Genomic DNA, 14,842 nt, shown 5'->3' on the forward strand with positions numbered 1-14,842 from the left:
ACGTTAACCGACAGCGTTGATCGATCCTTGATATGTATATGTAATATCAAAGAAAAGGGGGGTATACGCTTGGTCCATCATATGTTTAAGTTCGAGTTTTCTCGGGATAGTACAAGTTGTAAATTTAATGTATAAACTAAGAATCGTAAGAGTGCTGGGGAAGAGAGAAAGAGAGAGAGAGAGAGTGCAAATAAAAGTGCATACCCTGGTGACGTCAAAGCTAAATGAGTAAAGGAGTGGGAGAAGGGTGCTAAGGTCGAGGGTCAGCATTTTTTGACCTAGGAAGACAGAAGTTGTGAGCCGAGTGTGAGAATAAGACGTACGAAGATGTTGTAGTTAGTTTTTGCATTGGGTATTACTTGTTAAAATAAAACTAAACTTCACTTCGAATAGAACATCCTTTCTTGTCCTTACTCTAGACTATTTAGATACTACGTATATATACGTGGAGTTGTCATTAGGGTTAGGGGCGTGTAACGAATTTTTCTTTGGATTAGACATTGTTGTTATGCAAGAGCGAAGATATTTACAATTTAGTACAATTATGATCATGACAGAATTTGGCAAGTAACCGTGGTAATTAGATACTCGGAATGCGGATGGCAATGATGTTAGATTCAACAACGAATCTACGGTCAACGGGGTAGCAAATGTGCTTTCTCACTGGTCCACAATTCATGTGTAACTCGTCCACAAGTAGAACTCCAATCTTTAACTCTAACTTTCTAACTAACTTTTTCAGTCCAAGTCGAACTGCGCTTATATACTCCTCTCCGTACCTCTCTGTACTCCTCGGGTCCGCTATATTTTTAAGGAGAGCTATACAATTACTCCATACGTCTGTTAGGTAAAACGTCCATCCCGTGACCGTAGCTACGTTCAGCGACCCGTTATGTCACTTTGAGCTCAAGCCCATTGTCACAATTCTCGGGCACACATAGTCGGATTAAATCATAAACAATTACTTCTCAATTTTATTATTCAAGTACCGCTATAATGAAAAGTCTAGACTAAAGTTTTGAGGGTCTTCCAAAATTTCCAAAAGAAAGGCCCCGATGTCCTTTCATCTCCGACATATATATATATATTTGAAAAATAGCTACTTAATCGAGTATGTTATCGAACGTTATGGGATCGACGGTAAGCTTGCTTAAAAAAGCCAAGCGCGGATTTACGAAATACTTTACAGAGTTCGTTAAAGAGCGAACCATGTTTTCATTAGCGACGAGAAAACTGCAGAGAAGATAGCGTCTTCTTCGCATCCACGAATAGAGTTGTTTCTCTCGTCAAAAATCTCATGCATAACGATTCAAACTTATTGTTCGACTTATTGAGTCGATCGATAACGCAAACAAGTTTTAGTACTCCGAATTGTCGGTTTACGATCGGATTAATGATTGCACGTGAAAGAAGCGCATACATCCGCGTAGATTTTTCATTATCCAATTCATCGTACTATTTTATTATCCGAGAGTAAGAAAGGAGAATTGGCAAAAGTTAAGGGAGCGTAATAAACGAACGTTTGAAACGATACGCTTTAATTGTGACAACGTCTTAGTCTTGAGAAACTTTAATTTCTTGAAGCTATTCGAAATTATCATAGCCTCTGGCGATTCTTAGGTTTCTGCCTTGCGCCAATGATTGTTCTTCTTCGTCGACTTTAATTGCCCGAGCTTCCGTACGAAAACCGTGCTGTTCGAATTGTTCTCGTTGAAGCACGCGCACTTGAAATAGCACTTGAAGTCGGTTAATTAACTCGAATCCAAGGATACACGCACAATTGCTCAATTGGCACGCAAAGAAACAGTTCGTTCGATCGATCCAGCTCCAAAAGCCTGAGCCGCATTTACCGTGCGTACCGAGTTGTTGCTCGAATCGAATAATCGATTTTACGCTTTCTCCTTCTTTGGGAAAAGTTTCCTCCGCTTCTAAGATGAGTGCTGAAACCGATCTGCGGCATTTTCTTCTCTTCCTTTCCTTAAACCAGGCGATACGGTACCCAGTTAGTCGAAAAGCACGAAGCTTTTCGAAATGTCGAAGTTGCAAAATATTGGAGATGGATAGACGGATAGAAACTGAAAAGAAGGACCGGATCGAATGCCAAATATTTCAGGCTCGTTTTCCAAGCTTTTTTACTTTTCGCTTTCGCTCTATCTTTCTCTCTCTGGCTGGATTCGCCGATACTTTGACTGTGTCGTGTCGACTACGCAGCCTCACACTACTGCACCCGTCACACATACATACGATCGTGCTCTCGTTCTTGTGGCCTTTTTCTACGTTGTATCGCGAGGCCTTGTTCTTTTCCAGAAGATTTATCCGTCTTTTTTTCTACACGGTTTTCGGTTCTGCTTCGACTTCTTTCCTCTTCGGTGTTCCCGCAAGCTCGCGCGTCCTACATTTCAGTCCCAACAATAAATGGAAGATGTCGGCTCGAAGAGTTTTACAAACCGCGGCCGAAGCGCCAAGCGACTTTTGTTCTTACATCTACAAGATGCATTATTGCGTTGCTCAAGCCAAATCCAGTACACGAAATATTCCACCGGCAAATGTAAGCTCAATTTCGCCGATGACGGATTTTCGAAACGAGCATATTTGCTGGTCCGTGTTTTACCGTTTACGTTTGGCCGGTCGAGGATTCGCGCAACATGCTGTTCCATATATTCTTCCCAACAAAATTTTTAAGAACTCAAGGTGGCATTTGATACGGCACGTGACGCTGCATTTTTCTTTAATCAAAATCACGATAACGCAAAGATGCATCGATCTCTCGGCCCTTCGACCTTGCCTTATCTGGTATATCACCAGATGCCGATTCAAGCGCATCCTTCGCCGTTTGCCGCACGCGCGTTTTTCCTCCTACGATTCGCTCTCGTCGCGCTCCGCTCGTGGCTCATCCGTTTAACAACGGAAGTCGTAGCAGTATTTTCTCCAAGTCGTATCTTCTGTTCACGAAGAATTCTACAGAATCCTAATGCAAACGGAAATTGTAAACTGATACACACACTCACTCTCTCGTCATTCGTCTGTGCATTTTTATCGACCGCTTGCCATTTATCCTTCAGCGTGGAATTTCAACCAGAGTATACGCGATATATCATTCAAAAATACATCATTGTAATCGTGGGAGAGAACGCGCAAACGTAGAAATTTAATCTCAGCCGCTTTGCACGGTCGGTGTAAATATGAAAAATGAGGAAATCGAGGCAGAGGAATCAGTAAGATCGGATCCAGTCTTTCGAATATTATATATAAGCTGTGTCAATTTTGATTTATTGACATCGTTGGCGACGTGATCGTGAAAACGAGCAGAATGTTATTAATTGCCTTTGAATTATCAGCCTTGGTCGGTCTCGAAGGATCGGCTTAACACAGACCTTCTCAACAACACGAATAAGTCGACACGATATAACTTAGGAGAATAAAATTTTCAGAGCAAAGTGACCTCGCAGAAATGTGGCAGATGGCGAGAACATATCTTTACTCTTTACTCACTTACTCGGCGAAACGATTTTCTTCTGCCGGATATACGTAGAGCTACTACCCGACTAGTTCACGGAATACGCAGCTGACAAAGTGCGCGAGCACGCCGAGTTTTTATCAGTGAAACGGATTTCGCTCAATCTCTCGAATAGCGGGCTTGTCGTTCGAATATCAAGTACTTACGAGGGTCGCAGGCATTTAAGCAGCGCAGAATCGACCGTTCCAACGTCGCTCCCTCTTCTTCCACTTCCTTCTCCGGGTTCATCCTTTACCATGCATACCCGGAGTATTCAGATCGATCGATCATAGCCGGCGGATATTCCGTAAATCACGTAGCCACGTGTCCTTTCGTACTTAACTTTGCTCGGATACAATTGGGTCGTTGCTATGTAATGTGGATTGCTCGTTGACGACGCCGAGGTTGTGTCGTCGTGGTCGATCGCGAGAAGCGAAACACCGTACAGATATAATGTATACATATGTATGTGTGTATGTATATCGGGGATCGCGCGACTCAGTTTTAGCTTCGTGCAGGCACGCTCGTCGAATGTTTGAACGATGATTACCTCCGACTCTGGATGCTGGATCGATTTTAGGCAAAATAAAAACTGTCGGTTCGTCGTTGTTCTCGTTGCGTTTCCAATTCCACGATTTTATTTCCGTGACGAGAGTACACGAACTAGCACCAGACCGCGTAAAGGTCCAAACGAAGGACGGAGGCGATCCATCGATCGACGCGAGGCTGCGAGACCGAATCGGTGTTCATTAAACAACGTTAAACGAAGCTGTGAATGAACGGTCCGAAAGTGGAAGCAAATGAATTTATCTGGCGCGGATAACGATCGATCGAGCAAGTGGACTACGCGCGAGAGAGAAAGTTTGATCGACGCGTGGTTAGCGACCAGCCACTTCTGATTATATCTATGCATACTTAATGCGCGTTCATAATGCAGAACGGCGCAATGACGCGTCGTTTGAGGCTGCTCTCGGAACAACGACAAGGGCGCAAATTGCCGTGGCCATTCGGTTGGCCTGCGTTTTACGATGCATAAGACCTAACGCAATGCTGGCGCTGGAACGTTGACAGTTCGTCGCTAATGTTATTCATAGTTGGCGTTACTGGTGGTAGCGGTCGTAGCTGCCGTAGCGGTCGTAGCCGCCGTGTCGGTCGTAGCCGCCGTGTCGACAATACTGCCGACTACAACGTTTATTACGTGGCTGAAAGTTTGTTATACAACGGTAGAATTTCGCTTCGTTAACCGCCATTGCGACTCGCCTTTAAAATTTCACTCGTCCTTGGAAGGGAATTTCGCGATGAAACGACCACGTTCGACACTATTTTTTACTTTTTGCAGATTCGCGGCTTCCTTTGCCACTCCTTTCGAACGAGATCGCTCAAGTACGCCGTCTTCCGCTTTTTTCTAACTGCTAAACACTTTTACTCGTTCTCATTAAAATCGTGATGCTTTCTCAAAACGAAACGTCTAGAACGATTTTTGAAACAGCCTGCAAGTACGTACACGATTATGTGACTGGACGTTATCGCGTGTAAAATATAACCGTAGCAAGAGAAACTAGCGTAAACGACTGGAAAGCTGAGCGCAACTTGTTTCGTGTTTTATCTTTTCGCTGAATTTCTTGTCGAATAAAGCCGGCGGCGTCAACGCGATAAATGAATTACTTAGATTTTTCAAGCGCGGTTTAATCCCGTCTAATTGCATGGAAAATTTTGTCGAGACCTCGCGATAAATACTCGAGGAGATGGTTTGAAGATTAGTTAGCGAACGAGTTTAATGCGCGCACCAATCCTCTATCACGGTTACTGTTGCTGCGCAAAGATGATCACAGTGCGGATAATGGATGAAACGTAGTCCCGATTAACGCTCGCGTGCCTCGCAGGCTTTCCATCAATGTGCGCAACGCAGCAAATATGCTGCGCAATCTTGTACCTAAGAACTTCCACTGAACACCTGTTGGTATCGCGGATTCCAGATGCGAGGAATATCAATTAGCGGAACAGGGATGATCGGCGACTTATGAATATTTCAGTATGGATACTGGCGGAGAAGTCGACGGAGGATACACATTGCTACGGCGCGGCGCACCGGTACGCGAACCTGGGGATTTAGTAAATTTACAAGCAGATCGTTAAGAGTCGGCTCCTCTGGAAATGTTATTCTCGCAGCGCAGGATAATACCCCGGCGTTTTCGAGTATTTGCTACATCAAGTCGGAATCGTTCTGTCTAACCCGGCCGTTAATTCTCAATTGGAATCGTCCGAACGCGTGAAACGGAATATCTTTGAAGTTTTAAATTCAGCGTCCGCGCGAACAAGTTGTCGAATGTCGAGAGGGGACACGCGTCTGGTAGCAGCGATAGGGACTCGAAAGGCGAAATTAGAAGAAGGAACGAGAGGATGGAGAGGAAGCACGAAGAAAGTAGAATCGGATGGGAAAAGAGGTCAGGAGACGATTCGTTTACGCGTTGGCGCGAACAGTCTAACATTCCTGAACGCTCCTGAGTAAGGGAAGGACTTCCGTGAGGAAATGTCCGTTCCTACCGCGTTGCTGGGCAGCGGAAGTCAGAAAACCGCACTTCTCTGAGAGGAATTCTCTTTTCCTTCTAGACGGTTGTCGAGCAGGCTTTTTTTTTTACTTATTCCTGCTGGAAAAGGAAGGGGAACGCTCGCTGCCGGTCCGAAAAATAAGAGCATCGTACTCGCGAGACTCGTGCATCTGTTTCCCACTTTGCATAATATTCCCCCCAGGGGCTAGGAACGGTTTTCCTCCTTGCCAGTCGCCTCTGCTCCCTTTTTATTCGTTTTCTAGTGGCGTCGCGCGATCGCCTTCCACTCGTCGTCCCTCGAAAACGATTTCTTGAAATATCGGTTTGAACACGTGTGCGCTAGACAAGCTGATAAATCGTTAACGGTACCACGATAACGCTTGGTTAATTGCTATAAATAACGGGCGGAGTTACGCGGTCGATTAAACTCGGTTAAATTCGCGGTACCCAGGGTTTGGTTGGTGCCAGCCAATTTTCATTATTTATACGAATTCTACAGGGGCATATTTTTCCAAGGATACTGTTACCTACGGGGACGACTTTTTTCAAAGATGCGGCAACCCTCGTCCAACAAACGGACTAAATTGAATTAAGTTACCGCTATATTTCTTGCGAGGAGAAACACGCTCGACATCCAGCCGGGAGCGAGGTCAATTTAACAGCTTGTGTGCTGGTTTAACAGAAAATCGTAGAATATTACCAAGGCGATTGTAGAACATCGTAAACAAGAATATGCGCTCGTGTGCAATTCGCGATTATTACTGCTTAATAAGGGTTGCTTGGTTTTTGCGCGTTTCAATCGTCTCGATTTTCGCCGAATAGAACCGGTTGGCCACGGGAAATTCAGCGGCGATACAGCCGTTTCAGGGATTACTTCAATTTTACGGTTCAATTGGTGAAATAACGCCGAGCGTTTCGGATCCGGATGAAAAATTGGAAGCCTTTATTTGACTAAAGGAAAACGGTGGAAAGAGATCGAAACGGGCTTTGAAAAGAAAGATCGCCGATTAGAAGGATGAAGCATATGAAACGCAAACATGAATGGAACGCGCACCGGCCAGCAAAAATATTTCGTTTAATCCGATCGATTCGTATTTCTAGAAATAGACAGAAAGATATATCTACAAAGAGAATTTGATACCGCGCGTTTCTCATGACAACGAGAATGTCTTAAACGCTGAGTCGACTCGAATGTGTATCGTCACCGCGTAAACGCGTACGTAGTGTCATCGATTCGTCGACTTTTTCCCATTTCTAAGCGGTCGCGTAATTTAATAAACCAAGGAAAACATTGGTTGTCGCGTCCAATTCACGAGCTTGTGAACATCCTTCGACAAAGAAAAACAAAAGATCTTGTCAGAATTGACGTACGGAATTAGTCGTTTGTCTAAGTAACGATACTGCATTGGCGAGTATTTCGTTGTGGACAAAGGCCGAACCTTGTTAACGATACTCGTTTGAGACAGAAGCAAGAGAGCATAAACGCGCGCACTCGTTCGTAATGATCGTAATTTATGCATCGCGGTACGCGTTTGGTGAAACGATATCCCGATAGGGTACATTCAAATTAAATTATAAACGCTCTATTCAATGCGTGGAAAATGAACTGTTTGAAATGTGAGGCATTAATCAAACGAATATCGGGGCCGTGTATTTTCTACGAATATAATTAATTCGAGCTAGAGCAACGTTTGACGTTATAGAAACGAAATCGCGAAACGCTTTCACGGGTTAGAAGCTTGATCTAAAAGAATCCGAATTGGAGATGAAAAGGAAAGAAAGAACGTGCTCTATCGCAAAATTCCAGCGGCGCTGTATTTCACTAGATTTCGTCCGTTTGTTCGTTCGTTCGTTCGTTCGTTCGTTCGTAAGCTCCGCACGCGGTTTACGCTAGTTCAACGTCACTGTGTTCGCCGCGCAAATCGTAAATCCATTTCACGATTCCCTCGAGAATATGTTCGGTGATATTCCGTGAAATTTTTCAAGGTAATCCCCAACGAAAAGAGAAAAATTTAAATCGCCGGGTAATAGCCACAGAGAGTTGCCCTAATTACGTTATCACTGGATCGAACATTAGACGTTTCACCGGAGTGGTCGTTGCTCGTTGTCACGCGTCCGGGGCAACGATCTGAGTAACGAAACCTGGTTTGGGTGAAGATTCGCGCGATTCGTTGCCTCGCTTAACTTTTTTAACGTTTTGGACAAGTGGATGAAAAGAGGCGAAGGAAACAAATCCGGTGCGGCGTACCAGTTGAAACGATTAAACGTTCGAATGCCAGCCGTGCGACCTTTTTTCGCGACAAGTCCGCTTCATGAATGTTTAATGCCGGTCATTTTATAAGGAAATAAATGCACCTCCTTTGTTTGCATCGTACTTCCGGCTGCCTTACCGCGTGTAATTCTATTTCTGATTTCACGGCAGCTGCCCTGTTCAGACCTCGAGGTTCGTTTGATAAACTTGGTTTCGACGCGGCTGCCGAGCAACGAACTCGTCGACCAAACGAAAAGTCGGAAAAGCTGCTTCTATTCGAGTGCAGTTCGCGTCGATATAGTCGGAAAGTAAAAACGGAACTTGGCTTCGATGCCACGCTCCGCTAAAAAACAGAATTTCATCTCGTAAGCCCCCCTTTTCCTTTCGTTCTTTCATCCCTCGTTTCACCGTTTCCCGTCGCTGGCACGCATGCTTATCGTTGTACGATTTTTTTTTCGTTTTCTTTTCTCACCGCGATATTCGCTCGCCCTCGACCCCCGCTATTCGACAGCAACCGCTTGCGGTTGCCTTACGCTTCTACTGACAACGTTTACGTGACAGTCCGTGTCTGCACACACACACACACACATTTATATATACATATCAATTTATGCGAAAGTCAGAGTAACGAGAAAGTTCGGTTGCATAGCTTTCCCGAGTAAGCAACGCCATCGATGGTTAATGGGCGACCACAGCAAAGATGAAGACCAACCGCGACGTCTCGATGTTTGTTTAAACTTTGTCGAAGAAAGTGACGCTCTCGGTTCAACGAATAGCTGCGTTTCTCGCCGGCCAACTTTATCGGAAAGGAATATACGTCGTGTATCCGCAGGTTCCGCAGATACGATTCAGCCTGCCGGCTGAAGTTCCAACGCAAGCGTAATTTTCAAGGGAATCAACATTTTCGAAAACGAGTAAACTAATAACTCGTCCCGTTGGGCGCGTCGAATTTTCACAGCCAGACTCGCGGCAACTTTTGCAAAGAAAGGGTGCGTCGTTTACGATCGATGGCATGGCCGTAAGAACAACGCGGATGGAGCGCGCGCGCGAATAAAAACATTATTGCGAGGCGATACAGAGCGTGGTCGTTTTGCGGCGAAGTCGGCGCGAATCCGAGTGTGAGCGTACGATTAATTAAATTGCGCATTTTGCCCCGGGATTTCGCGCGGACCGCGCGTGACTCGACTCGAGAACACCGAACAACTTTCCGGTGTTAAACAATTGCCTGTATCGCAGCTAGATAAAGCGCCCAACACACACGAGCTTCAGTATCGTGCTAGAAATTAATGTCGCATCTTGTTCGCGTTCGGTCGAGCAACCCCCCCCCCACCCCTCCTCTCTCCCGCGGGACCCAACTTGGGAGGCAAACCCTCTTAGAAGTTGAATTTCTCTCAACGCCGACCGGTTCCGTTGACGCATCGTTGCTCAACAAAGAAGCCAATTCGCCCGGTTTTACCGTAATTACATGGATGCATTTAGTCGTAAAAACGGTTGAAAGTAAACACGCACGAAATGTTTGATTAACGGAAAATGGCGTTACTCTAATTAGCGAAAAGGGCGGTGCGATACCGCGCGGTGCTTTTCGCTGGTCGTCGCGCTACGTTTCCATTCATTGCCAAAAAATATTCAACGATGTATCGTTGCATTTAGCGTCGCCGATGTTGGTGGAAAGATACGCGAGGGGAAAAGGCGGGTGGGTAAGAAACGGGCGAAACTGGCTAATGGGCGAAGGAAAAACGGGAAGGCGTTGGATGGAAGGGGCGTAGGATAAACCGGACAGCGAACGGTTGGAGCAGGGGTGGCTCGTGTCCGTAAAACAAACTGTCGCTACACGAAGTGGATGCTTTTAGCCGGTATGACGCGGTGGCGCGGCGTAAAGCGGCGAGATTGAATTTCTTGCGGCTGTGTCCGTTTCTGTTCGCGTTGCTCGGTGACAAAAGTGAAATTTAAAACTGACCCCGGGCCGAAAACGTCAGGCGAAATACGGCTCGGTAGCAATTTCCATTAGGATGATCAGGTCTCGTTCGTAGTAGGTTCGATCGTTCTCGGATTCTCTCGGCATCGGTCTGCTCCCTCACCGCGAAATGAATGTGAAAGCAGCTGTCGCTTCACCACCCTTCCTGCCTCACCTCTCTATTTCTCAGAAAACTTGGAATTACACTCGCATTCGCGTTTGCGGCTAGTCGCGACCTGATGGAAGTGGAATTTGAAATCAGTCTACCTATTTCGACTTCTCTGTCCCCCGAGTATCGACCACGCGGTGGCCAAAGTTGAAAACCGTGTCCGTTCGGTATAACTAGTTTCCTTTTCGAAGATTGGAGTTTCCCGAACGTTTCCCGCTAGTTCCCTCGATCATATTTCACGCTGCTAAAAGAAACCGAGCCACGCGATGAGGACCATTCAAATTGAATCCGAATCGAACGAGGTTCCCTCAAATATTTACTCGGTGCAGAGCGTAGAAGAACAGCGGCCGACGAACAAGATCGTATCGATTATCCTCGCTTTTCTCTTTTTCTCGTCGATAAGTCGACGATTTACGTCGCGATCGTCGAATCGCTGGAAAATTTTTCTACCAAAAGTTAGCCCAGCGATCCACGCAACCTAACCCCAACCTAGTCGTAACTTTTTTACGGAAGCAGCTCGTACGTTCCAAGTCGGTTTCCAATTCGAACAACGCAGAAACCCGACTGTTTCTCTAAATATTTTACGACCTGCGCTCTCGTTCGAAACTATGACGGTGGTGGTACGCGTCGTAATTCAAGACAGAACGAGTCGCATCCCCTTTCTGCTTTGTAATGCCTCATAAAGACACCTTTATCCCAAGTTTTTCATTTTCACGAGCACGCGTTTCGCGGTTGCGGTGACGTGCACACCGATAACGATCGCCGTGCCGTTACTCTTTACAATATCTATGAATGTTATTCGCTCGATCGGAAATAACTGATCGTCGCTGTATTGTCCGAAGCAACCGTTGCTTTTCGCGTGTTTTACGGGAATGTACTGTATTTACCGTATTTGCTTTTTTCGTTTAACGATTTGTCGCTGCCAATCAATTTTTTCACTCACCCCTTTCCCGACCTTTTCATAGAAAATCATTCGAACTATCGACAGCGATATATTTTAATCCCCCGTCGAGAATCGCGTCTCCGCGGTGAAAAACACGCGAACGTTCCAACGTGCTTCGTGATTTCCGTGGTCGAAAATTTTAGAAATTTTCCCCGTCGACGAAATTTTACCAACATCCAGGGTTTGCTGCTTGGAGGATATTTTTTGCGACGTTCGTTTCGCGCGACATTTTCACCGGTTCGCATTCTTCTCATCAAGGTGAAAAAACGAACGCGCGGCAACCATCGATCGAAACTTTGCTCGTCGTAGACGAGGAGCAGCATGGTTTTTCCTTCGACCGGCTGGCAAATTATCGCGTGCGAAACCAACGCGTGTCTCCTTCTGCTGTCGCGAAAACTTGTTCCGTCTACTTTAAGTTGTTCCGTTCCCTACGTCGCTAAAACGTCTCTCATCTCGCGTCACGATTCCCACGGGAACACGCTACTAGTATTCTCCTGCCGAGTTTAAGTTGGAGGAAGACGCGGAGTAGCGATTGTCAAGAGTGCAGTTTACCGGCGGGTAACTGGAAAGAAGTGCGCCTTATTTGGGTCTGTGGCGGCACTCGGCAACGATGTATATCGCCAAAACGAAGTGCCTAATGAGCCATCAATATCCCAACGCTCCTTTCGCCGAATGTTCGGGAAGAAGACGTGCGTGGCAACGGTCGCGGATGCCTAACAAACGCGTGGATAGTGGGAATATTGAGAGGCGACAAAAAGAAAAGAATCGAATCCGATCGACAGTTAAGTTCGAACCAGGAAGCGATAAAATGGAGTCGTAACCACGCAGCGAGATTGACCAGCGAAACCGAGAGCGATACGCGACGCGATCAACTTGTTAAAAAATATATTGTTGACCTAAACACCGAGTGATTATTTAACGCGCTGCAGCCAATATCACCTCAGGTCTTTGGTGTGTACCACGTACACGTGTATAGCGCACGAGAATGATTTACACGCGATTTAAATATCGCGAGAAAGAATGTATTTCGTGGTCGATGCTGCTGGGCGCTATCGATACCGGAGCCTGAAATCTCGGAGCCACGATACAACACTACCGCTCTCGGTCTCGTCCTTAATCGAAATTTTAATGGAAAGATCACAAAGCGAGCTTTCGGCGCTCGGCGGCTTCGAGCGGCAATCGTTTCAACGAGTATCGCGCGAAGACGAAAGAAAACGAAGCAACGCCACCGCGTCAAAGCGGTCTCTTGAAAAGCGATCAGGCAGGAAAAGCGAAACGATCTCGCTGGGAAACTCCATCGAGTATTAATTGTCTGATCGTGTATGAATTTTACCGTGTTTCCTAGCTTAAAGCGATGGAAACGAACATCGATCGCTTGAAAATTGAACTTTTTGCAACCTACGACGGTGACGACGGTCGACAGTCAAAGCGTGCCGCGAAAACTTCACCCAACTGTTGAAATTTAGGTTAGCGGCAGATATAGGACATGTACAGCTGTACTGCACGTTCCCGTAAGAGACAGCAAAGAGAACGCAAGAGCGAAAGAGATTCTATCGCTCGCTCTGTCTAACGGGGTGCTTTGGTGGCAGAAGGAAAGAGAAAAGGAAGAAGAAGAGCTTGTTGCCGTTGATCGTCACTCTATTCGTGTTCTCCCTACATTTTGTATAAATGAGAGAAGGGAGGGAAAGCGTGTGTGTGTGAGAGAGAGAAGGACATGCAAAGCTGACCTATCTCTGTCGTTCGATGTGGTTTTCAGCTCATCCGTAAGAATGAGCAGATCCGGGCAGTCTATCTGCATGGCGGGAGAGAAGCTGCAAAGGAGAAAAAGTGAGAATCGAAAGGCGGGGCAGGCTTCGAAGGGTCGAGGTTGAATCTAACCCTCCTTCTATCTTAGCGACGAAGATTGAACGTGGTGGTGGTGAATCGTGCTGAATGTCTAGTCCACAGCGAGCCGAGGGATTCGCAAATTCACCGTGAAATCTTCTGCAAACGGAAGTGAGGTAACTCATTTCCGTTTCATCGGGAGTTCCTTTCGAATTAAAAGAGCTCGGGGCGTTGGCAAACGGCGAAAGTAGCGAGAGAGAGAGAGAGAGAGAGCTAGATACGGAGCGAGAAGGATGCTGGATTAATTAACGTAACGTAATTACGTCCCGCATTGCGAGAGTCACGACGATTCGAGAGCCCGACAGAAGGACAGAGGAGAAAGTTGAGACATCGAATCGATGAATCACCGGACGTGCCATTTTACATCTTCCAAACTGAAAGGTTTCACGTATAATTAAACCACGTTAGCTCTTTGTTCGTTGTTGTTGATGTGTGGCGTCGTGATACGGAACGATCGGAAACGTTTACGCGTTATCAGATCATCCATTCCGTGGGGAACGTCACGGACTCGAGAAGAAAGCGCATCTGCGAGATAGACGAAATCGGATTTTACGTCGTATCATTTTACTCTGACGAGAATATTTCACGCGCGTTATGGAAAACAATTAGCTACGGCACCATGCCGAGCGATGTACGCTATCGTCTTCCGACGCTGTTATGAAATCAATTTTCCACCCTTGTAAATTGTATATGAGCGTTAATAACGCGCACGCGGTAGCTAGCTCCGTACCATAAACCTATTTTGTCCAATGTATTTTTCATCGCGCAGCGTGGAAGCTCGTGTACCTCGGGTTTCAGAGTATCGTGGCTCATGCATATGATCGTGTGAACTGGAATCGAATCCTGATATTCGAGCAGTCGATTTGCCGGGTAGAAAGCGTGTTAGAGGGTGTTTCGATTGTCGCGTGGATCGATGAAGTCGGTTGTGCCACATCGAATCGAAGTTGTATAGAAGACCGTGGAAAGAAAGAGATTAGACGACGTCGAAGCGAGAAGGTCGGGACGTCGCGTCGCGTCGTAGCGCGGTAGCGATAAAGCAATTCTCCTCCGGAGAGGAGTAAAAACGAGGGTGTGTTCTCGAGCCGTCGTGATTGTCAGGCTCGAAGATTTACCGTCGATCGGATTTTTCTCGCCGAAGGAAATTCAAAAAGTTGGAGACGATGACACGGGATCGGGATCGAATCGTCCCGATGGATTTATTTCGCCAACAGGTGGATTAAATCGCACTAAATCTTGGAGCGGCCGTCGCTTGGAATTAGGTCACTGAACAAATTACGAAACGGCATTAGGTGTAATTTCGTCATCCTTTCGTTTCTCCGATTGAACAACATTTACCGTCGGTATGATACGCGGTATGATACCGATATTTCAGTTATCGAACATGCACGGAAAGTACCTATCTATCTCGGATATCCTACCTGGAACGATATCCTGCGCGAACTTTAATTTTCCCATTATTAGCTGGATCGATTCAATCGCTGCATATCGAATGCACTTAATGGTCGATGCTATTTACGTGTGTAATTACATTTTATAATTACTGTTACGTTAATTAAAATTATGCGTTATTCCATATTAAATTTTCTGCTTTGCGAC

This window comes from Bombus huntii, chromosome 12 (assembly GCF_024542735.1).
Source record: "Bombus huntii isolate Logan2020A chromosome 12, iyBomHunt1.1, whole genome shotgun sequence".
In the NCBI taxonomy this organism is placed as follows: Eukaryota; Metazoa; Arthropoda; class Insecta; order Hymenoptera; family Apidae; genus Bombus; species Bombus huntii.